The sequence below is a fragment of the Schistocerca americana genome, chromosome 9, assembly GCF_021461395.2.
Source record: "Schistocerca americana isolate TAMUIC-IGC-003095 chromosome 9, iqSchAmer2.1, whole genome shotgun sequence".
NCBI lineage: Eukaryota > Metazoa > Arthropoda > Insecta > Orthoptera > Acrididae > Schistocerca > Schistocerca americana.
Window position 1 is genome coordinate 60,101,415 of NC_060127.1, and position 10,094 is coordinate 60,111,508.

Consider the following 10,094-nt stretch of genomic DNA (forward strand, 5'->3'; position numbering starts at 1 on the left):
CTGTACCACACAAGCGGATTGTAGTGAAATTATGTGTTTATGGAATGTCGTCTCACTTATGTACTGGATTCTTGATTTTCTGTCAGAGAGATCACTGTTCGTAGTCACTGACGGAAAGTCATCGAGTAAAACAGAAGTGATTTCTGGCGCTCCCCAATGTCGTGTTATAGACCCTTTGATGTCCCTTAAGCATATAAACGACTTACGGCACAATCTGAGCAGCCGTCTTAAGTTGTTTGCAGACGATGCTGTCGTTTATCGCCTAGCAAAATCATCAGAAGATAAAGACCAATTGCAAAACGTTTTAGAAAAGATATCTGTATGGTGCGAAAACTGGCAATTGACACTAAATAATGAAAAGTGTGAAGTCATCCACATGAGTGCTAAAAGGAATCCGTTACTTAGGTTACACAATAAATCAGTCAAATCTAGTTCAACTAAATTCCTAAGAATCACAATTACGAACAACTTAAAATGGAGTGAAAACATAGAAAACGTTGTGGGGAATGCAAACCAAAGACTGCGTTTTATTGGCAGAACACTCAGAAAATGTACTAAAGAGATGAACTAAGGACACTAGGTACGAGGCGAGTGTTACTATGTTTCTCATGATCTTCCTATCCAAAATGTATGCGTGTAGATCATCAGGAAGAGGGATAATCTTAGGGTTTTTTTAGTAGACTGGTGTATAGGACACGCAAATATCCTCGTATAAAATCAAACTACGCATGGGTATGCCAGCAGTATGACTATACACATACGGAAAACTATCGAAGAAATATGAAAAATACATAAAATCGGTAGAAATTGAGAATAACTGGTTTAATTACACAAATTGATGGGAAATTCGTAAAACTGAGGCAAATACGACGAAATATGTAAAATCACGTAAAAAAACTTGCAAAATTACGTAAACTGACTGAGAATACATAAAATTAGGGAAAAATAACCATGAAATGTGGGTAAATGAGGTGAGTTCGGGGTACCCAGACACTCAAGACCGAGAAAAGCTTAAAAGTTATGCTCTGTCTGCAGTCAGTTTTAACCCTCCCCCTCCATCTGTAAACTACGTGCGTTTTCGTAATACGTACTTCAACAGAGGCGATATAAGTATTACACAGATGCACTATATTAAAGCAAGCAAAACATATGTATCCCAATCCAAAATTGTGTTCTCACACACGCAATCGGATACAGCTATTACCGAATTATAATTGGTTCTCACAAGCAGTGTTATTCCTTACGTATTAAGGAGAAGAATCAATGTCTTTCCAGAATGAGATTTTCACTCTGCAGCGGAGTGTGCGCTGATATGAAACTTCCTGGTAGATTAAAACTGTGTGCCCGACCGAGACTCGAACTCGGGACCTTTGCCTTTCGCGGGCAAGTGCTCTATCATCTGAGCTACCGAAGCACGACTCACGCCCGGTCCTCACAGCTTTACTTCTGCCAGTATCCCGTCTCCTACCTTCCAAACTTTACAGAAGCTCTCCTGCGAACCTTGCAGAACTAGCACTCCTGAAAGAAAGGATACTGCGGAGACATGGCTTAGCCACAGCCTGGGGGATGTTTCCAGAATGAGATTTTCACTCTGCAGCGGAGTGTGCGCTGATATGAAACTTCCTGGCAGATCAAAACTGTGTGCCCGACCGAGACTCGAACTCGGGACCTTTGCTTCAGTAGCTCAGATGGTAGAGCACTTGCCCGCGAAAGGCAAAGGTCCCGAGTTCGAGTCTCGGTCGGACACACAGTTTTAATCTGCCAGGAAGTTTCAATCAATGTCTTTATCAAGCCATTCTGTAGGAGAGTGAACTGATTCCACATATATACTTCAGAGATGTGGTGTTGGGATGAAATTGTTTATTACCCTGCTCATGAGCAGAACTACCTAACATCAGACCAGGACTTCTGTTTGCTAGAGGAATGTTACCAGAGCTGTGGTTATGCTACTGTAAACAGCAATAAGACTGGTAAATCTCCTTTGGCTACTAATTGTGTTGCTTACTCCCTCGTAAGAAGTTGCTGCTTTTCGTGTGCGTTTTCGAGTAGCACGGCGTGGGTGGTACCTCAATGTATCAGCTATCGAAAATATTCACGTCGTGTTTTCCTCGCCCTGTTTCCTAGTGAGACATAGCCGCATCTGTCAAAACCGTTACTACTGCTAATAATAAACACGACTGACGCGTGAAGTATGATGAGCGTACGTACTTCCCAACTCAAAAAGACCCATAAAATCCATTAATTTTCTAAGAGACAGAACATCAGTCTCCTGACTTCATTCTAATTGATTTATAAGCAGCTCTAGTGGTGGATATAAACTGAAGATGCCTTAGTAGGACACCAGAATAGTGTATCACTGTAATGATTGGGATAGGAAACTTGCAGAGTGGTTGTATGTCTGGTGTTGTATAAATATATCCTGTATTAGCGTATTAAGAGCGTCGCATTCCACATGACTAATGCTGAAGAAACCATGTAACTTTAATGATACAACATTTTTAAGTGCAGAACCATGTAGCAATAGGAATGTGTGTTTATTGTCTACAATCATTTCTCTCGTGCTGGTGCCTTCTTGGTACTGACTCCAGACACTTGAATAATAATTCAGAAATGATAGCACAGACGACTTACGTGAAATGTTCAGACTACATCTACATCTACATCTACATCCATACTCCGCAAGCCACCTGACGGTGTGTGGCGGAGGGTACCCTGAGTACCTCTATCGGTTCTCCCTTCTATTCCAGTCTCGTATTGTTCGTGGAAAGAAGGATTGTCTGTATGCTTCTGTGCGGGCTCTAATCTCTCTGATAGCAATATACTGCTTGACTCTTCGGTGAAGGTATGTTCTCGAAACTTCAACAAAAGCCAGTACCGAGCTACTGACCGTCTCTCCTGAAGAGTCTTCCACTGGAGTTTATCTATCATCTTCGTAACGCTTTCGCGATTACTAAATGATCCTGTAACGAAGCGCGCTGCTCTCCGTTGCATCTTCTCTATCTCTTCTATCAACCCTATCTGGTACGGATTCCACACCGCTGAGCAGTATTCAAGCAGTGGGCGAACAAGCGTACTGTAACCTACTTCCTTTGTTTTCGGATTGCATTTCCTTAGGATTCTTCCAATGAATCTCAGTCTGGCATCTGCTTTACCGACGATCAACTTTATATGATCATTTCACTCCTAATGCGTATTCCCAGATAATTTATGGAATTAACTGCTTCCAGTTGCTGACCTGCTATTTTGTAGCTAAATGATAAAGGATCTATCTTTCTATGTATTCGCAGCACATTACACTTGTCTACATTGAGATTCAATTGACATTCCCTGCACCATACGTCAATTCGCTGCAGATCCTCCTGCATTTCAGTACAATTTTCCACTGTTACAACCTCTCGATACACCACAGCATCATCTGCAAAAAGCCTCAGTGAACTTCCGACGTCATCCACGAGGTCATTTATGTATATTGTGAACAGCAACGGTCCCATGACACTCCCCTGTGGCACACCTGAAATCACTCTTACTTCGGAAGACTTCTCTCCATTGAGAATGACATGCTGCGTTCTGGAACTCCTCAATCCAATCACACAATTGGTCTGATAGTCCATATGCTCTTACTTTGTTCATTAAACGACTGTGGGGAACTGTATCGACCGTCTTGCGGAAGTCAAGAAACACGGCATCTACCTGTGAACCCGTGTCTATGGCCCTCTGAGTCTCGTTGACGAATAGCGCGAGCTGGGTTTCACATGACCGTCTTTTTCGAAACCCATGCTGATTCCCACAGAGTAGATTTCTAGTCTCCGGGAAAGTCATTATACTCGAACATAATACGTGTTCCAAATTTCGACAACCGATAGACGTTAGAGATATAGGTCTATAGTTCTGCACATCTGTTCGACGTCCCTTCTTGAAAACGGGGATGACCTGTGCCCTTTTCCAGTCCTTTGGAACGCTACGCTCTTCTAGAGACCTACGGTACACCGCTGCAAGAAGGGGGGCAAGTTCCTTCGCGTACTCTGTGTAAAATAGAACTGGTATCCCATCAGGTCCAGCGGCCTTTCCTCTTTTGAGAGATTTTAATTGTTTCTCTATCCCTCTGTCGTCTATTTCAATATCTACCATTTTGTCATCTGTGCGACAATCTAGAGAAGGAACTACAGTGCAGTCTTCCTCTGTGAAACAGCTTTGGAAAAAGACATTTAGTATTTTGGTCTTTAGTCTGTCATCCTCTGTTTCAGTACCATTTTGGTCCACATCCATGTGGAGCTCCATCATGTATAAATCACACATTTCCTGTTAACTATCTGTTATATCATCGCAACACTCTATGTCTACTGTACACTGATAAGGGGTCCTACCCTCATAGACATGCACGCATCGGGAGAGGTCTTGTGCACTTGGATGGTTGTCGTGGGTAAGACTGGTGCAGAACAGTCTTCGCGGAACACTAGATACAGACACAGATCGCCCTGTTCCTTCACAAGACACGGAATGTAGTGGGTGTAGGACCATCATACTCGGTATAGGACGGTGTCTGGTATACTTTGGTGTATATGACTAAATGGACGTACTGCACGGTCATCTCTCTGCATTCGCAGCCTAGTATATGGTACTTGCAAAGTAGTGGAGGGGTGATTCAGCGGTGATACAGAAACTGCAACGCATTCTGCTGTGTCATTGGCTGGTGTTGATACTACAGAACAACTGGTAAAATTGCTAAAAATTAATTGCACTGTCTTCTGCAGTGGGTATTACAGTGCATTATCCCATATTGACGCTTTCCCATCCCATCCATCCACAGGTACGCTCTTGATTACAACACAATGATTTACTTCAACACTTGCTGATGGAAAGAGCCTTGGTGGGATGCTGAATATATGCCGCTTGTCACTGTGGAGCACAGGTGTAAATGTAGAGATCATCAGCTTCAGACAGTTCTTTGGAAGTGTTCCTCATTGTTGCAAACTCGTCCTATTTCCGTATGCTGCGATGCCGTCCACATTCACTTTTTTCGCCAATAAGATAACCTCTACCACCTTATGAACAGCACCTTCCAGTTATGGTCAACACCGGGGCATAACTGTAAAATGAGGAAACAATGCTCTTTGAAACGGAACACTGATACATCTGCTACCCCGTCACTGTGGAAGATGAGATTAACTGTAGAGATCATCACTTTGGATAGCTGTTTGGGAATGCTCTACAATGCCGCAAACTCTTCCAGTTCCTGCATGTTGCGATGCTATCGACATTTTTATCATTGAGAATCATCACCTCTATGTTTTATTTCAACCGTCCTATGTGTTGTGGGAGCTGCATAGTTTACATCATGCGATGTTCAGCTTTCTGTAAGAGCCAGTGCATCGAAATGTGTGTGACACAGACCTCTAAGTCATGTTAGAAAAAGAAATTGTATGGCGTTGTATAAAGCTGTAGTCATGTACTGCTTGCATGTGTTACAGCTGAAAAACGTTGTATTAAATTCCAGAATGAGATTTTCACTCTGCAGCGGAGTCTGCACTGACATGAAACTTCCTAGCAGATTAAATTTGTGTGGCGCACCGAGGCTGGAACTCTGGACCTTTGCCTTTCACGGCAAGTGCTCTACCAATTGAGCTACCGAAGCACGACTCACGACCCGTCCTCACAGTTTCAGTTCTGCCAGTACCTATTCTCCTACATTCCAAACTTCACAGAAGCTCTTCTGCGAACCTTGCAGAACTAGCACTCCTGGAAGAAAGGATATTGCGGAGACATGGCTTAGCCACAGCCTGGAGGATGTTCCCAGAATGAGATTTTCACTCTGCAGTGGAGTGTGCGCTGATGCGAAACTTCCTGGCAGATTAAAACTGTGTGCCTCGGGAGCTTTGCCTTTCGCGGGCAAGTGCTCTACCGTCTGAGCTACCCAAGCACGACTCACGACTCGTCCTCAAAGCTTCAGTTCTGCCAGTGCCTCGTCTCCTACCTACCGGTAGAGCACTTGCCCGCGAAAGGCAAAGGTCCCGAGTTCGAGTCTTGGTCTAGCACACAGTTTTCATCTGCCAGGAAGTTGTATTAAATTGCTAATGAAAGAACAACGCAGGAACCCTCTCATGTGGTTGATAGTCTGTTGGATATGGTCTTCCACCAGTACAGGCGACAAACCTTTACACAGACCTGTGAAAGTGACTGACCACTGGCCACATGCTCCAATGAGGCGACACGTGTCTATGTAATGTACTCAATGTTAACACACAGATGGTGTTTATTTTTCATGTGTATATAGGAGGTTCATGAGCCGCGGCTTCCTGCAATGCTCTAAGCAGGATAGTTTCTCTGTCGAAGATACGCACTTTGCGGCATTCTGGTTGGCTAGCACCCTCTATTTCGGATGGCCACAGTTTGCGAGGATAGACTCGGTCAGGGCAGTGACAGAGACTCGGTTGGGGCAGTGACGGTGACTAGGTCGGGGCAGTGACGGGGACTCGGTCAGGGCAGTGACGGGGACTCGGTCAGGGCAGTGATGGAGATTCGGTTCCGGCAGTGTCAGAGACTTGGTTGGGGCAGTGACAGACTCGGTGGGGTCAGTGACGGAGACTCGGGTGGGTCAGTGACAGAGACTTGGTCAGGGCAGTGATTGATATTCGGTCATGGCAGTGACGGAGACTCGGTTGGGTCAGTGATGGAAACTCAGTTGGGTCAGTGACGGAGACTCGGTTGGGTCAGTGACGGAGACTCGGTTGGGTCAGTGACAGAGACTCGGTTGGGTCAGTGACAGAGACTCGGTTGGGTCAGTGACAGAGACTCGGTTGGGTCAGTGATGGAAACTCGGTTGGGTCAGTGATGGAGGCTCGGTTGGGTCAGTGATGGAGACTCGGTCGGGTCAGTGATGGAGACTCGGTCAGGGCAGTGACGAAGATTTGGTCGGGGCAGTGATAGAGACTTGGTTGGGGCAGTGACAGAGACTTGGTCGGGGCAGTGACAGAGACTCAGTCAGGGCAGTGACGGAGATTCGGTTGGGTCAGTGATGGAGACTCGGTTGGGTCAGTGATGGAGACTCGGTCGGGTCAGTGATGGAGACTCAGTTGGGTCAGTGACGGAGACCCGGTTGGGTCAGTGATGGAGACTCAGTTGGGTCAGTGACGGAGACTTGGTTGGGTCAGTGATGGAGACTCGGTTGGGTCAGTGACGGAGACTCGGTTGGGTCAGTGACGGATACTTGGTCAGGTCAGTGATTGAGATTCGGTCATGGCAGTGACAGAGACTCGGTTTGGTCAGTGATGGAGACTCGGTCGGGTCAGTGATGGAGACTCGGTTGGGGCAGTGACAGAGACTTGGTCGGGGCAGTGACAGAGACTCAGTCAGGGCAGTGACGGAGATTCGGTTGGGTCAGTGATGGAGACTCGGTCAGGTCAGTGATGGAGACTCGGTTGGGTCAGTGACGGAGACTCGGTTGGGTCAGTGATGGAGACTCAGTTGGGTCAGTGACAGAGACTCGGTTGGGTCAGTGACGGAGACTCGGTTGGGTCAGTGACGGAGACTCGGTCGGGTCAGTGATGGAGACTCGGTCAGGGCAGTGACGAAGATTTGGTCGGGGCAGTGATAGAGACTTGGTTGGGGCAGTGACAGAGACTTGGTCGGGGCAGTAACGGAGACTCATTTGGGGCAGTGATGAAGACTCGGTGGGGTCAGTGATGGAGACTCGGTTGGGGCAGTGATGGAGACCTAGTTGGGGCAGTGACAGAGACTCGATTGGGTCAGTGATGGAGACTTGGTTGGGTCAGTGACGGAGACTCGGTTGGGTCATGATGGAGACTCGGTTGGGTCAGTGATGGAGACTCGGTTGGGTCAGTGACGGAGACTCGGTTGGGTCAGTGATGGAGACTCGGTCGGGTCGGTGATGGAGACTCGGTCAGGGCAGTGACGAAGATTTGGTCGGGGCAGTGATAGAGACTTGGTTGGGGCAGTGACAGAGACTTGGTCGGGGCAGTAACGGAGACTCATTTGGGGCAGTGATGAAGACTCGGTGAGGTCAGTGATGGAGACTCGGTTGGGGCAGTGATGGAGACCTAGTTGGGGCAGTGACAGAGACTCGATTGGGTCAGTGATGGAGACTTGGTTGGGTCAGTGACGGGGACTCAGTTGGGTCAGTGACGGAGACTCGGTCAGGGCAGTGATGGAGACTCAGTCAGGGCAGTGACAGAGACTAGGTCGGCGGCAGTAACGGAGACTCAGTCGGAGACAGTGACGGAGAGTCAGTCGGCGGCAGTGACAGAGGGAAGACAGCGCACAGAGCATCGCGAGTTATCAGTCAGCGCTTGCTGTACTGCGAGGATGCACAGTGCTGACATTCCGGCGCCTGGATCTGACAGTGAGCGGAACTGTTAATATGTTAAGTGGTCAGTTTTATTAATCAAAGTTTATTCTCTTTATAAAACTTCAGCCGCCAATTTAAATTGGAATTGCCAACTTCCTTTTTGTTGGCAACTACAATAGCAACAATTCTGCGCCATCAAACTGTGCTTTGCTATTTAAGGTTGTGTGCGGATTGTCTGATCATTATCACCTTAAACTAGTTGTGGTCTATAAATTTATCAAGTGAAATTTCACATCATTGGAGATTGTGCAATGACCTATTGTTTTAATAGTAACTCGGTTGTCGCACTATGATGTTTAACATCTCTTCCTGCAATTGGTGCTACCCAGTGTTTGGCTGTTGGTTTTAGTGTTTTAGTGAACTGTGTATTAAACTGGGTGTGTGTGTTCTAGAAGCCGTTACTGATGTGCACAGGCCCTCCTGCCTATTGTTGTCACGTGAGCTCTAGAGCACGGAATTTCTGAAGCGTGATTGATGTGAACTCCAAACGTCGAGAATGTGTTGACTGCTGTGTAGATCCTTCAGGCTATCATAACATCATATTGCCGAATGTTTTCCATAATAGTAATTCAAGTATGTATGAGATCTTGCTATCTGTTTTTTTTTCAATCTAATAAGTTTCACAATTTGTTATTTTTCATATTCACAAGGTCTGATAATTGACTAGTGAGCTCAGAGCTGTAGTCATGTTAAGATTATATTTGTGTAAAATAATTTTTTTATTAACTTGAAGTTGGGGACATAAGGCAGTTTTCTTTAAAAAAATTTTAAATTATTATCGTTGCTTTTATACAATCGAATAATCGGCGTAGATCACCTCAATTTGCGATTACTAATTAATCAATGTGTTTTTACCAGTGCTTTGTTTTAATTAACATGTTGAAAATAAATTATTTGGGATCAGCATTCCACTCCAACAGCCCATGTGGCTTGCCTACCAATCCTGTACGTTACCAGTTTTGTTACAAGGAGTGGTATGACTGGTTAAAGTTTGGATGCAGATACTTTCTACCTACACTGGATGTTACAAAATAACGATGAACAGAGCTCTCGAACATGGCTGTATAGATGCTGATCTGTATCTGTATTCCATACATCTGAAATGAATGTAAACTTAGTGCATGACAATTTATAATTTGAACATGCGTAATGCTCTCAGACTACACCGATTTTGCTTATAAAATTATTAGAAGTCGACTGTATCTGTTCTCCTGGACTCATGGCGGTTTTTATTATTATCACTATTGCATGTGTTATTTCATAACCTACCACTTGAATTACAGCTCGTTGTGGGACCTAGAAATGATAGTGCTGTTCCCGACATGTGAGGATGTTGCATGAAACATGCTGTCCTGTTATGATCAAATTGCTTATGAAAGTAGAACACAAGATCTGCTGTTAATGCAAATGATTGTCTGCTGGATGGTAGGAACTTTTCACGTATGTCGGTAGAGGGGAGTTACAGAGCAAAAATGTCAAATGTAAACATGGATACGGTACTTGTTTTCGATTACTGGAGGGATCTTACAGGGCTCTCTACTAGGTGACATTAGGAGGTTCTGTTACAAGAGATGCTATCACGTTTTGTTTCATAAACGCCAGTGCAATGTAGGACCACACTGGCAAAACAGGACCTACCATAGTGTACAAAACAACGTCTTCTTGAATTATGGCTTGATGTTGACGAATGTAAAATGATTGTGTTTTATCCGACATGAAGGGTTATATTCTG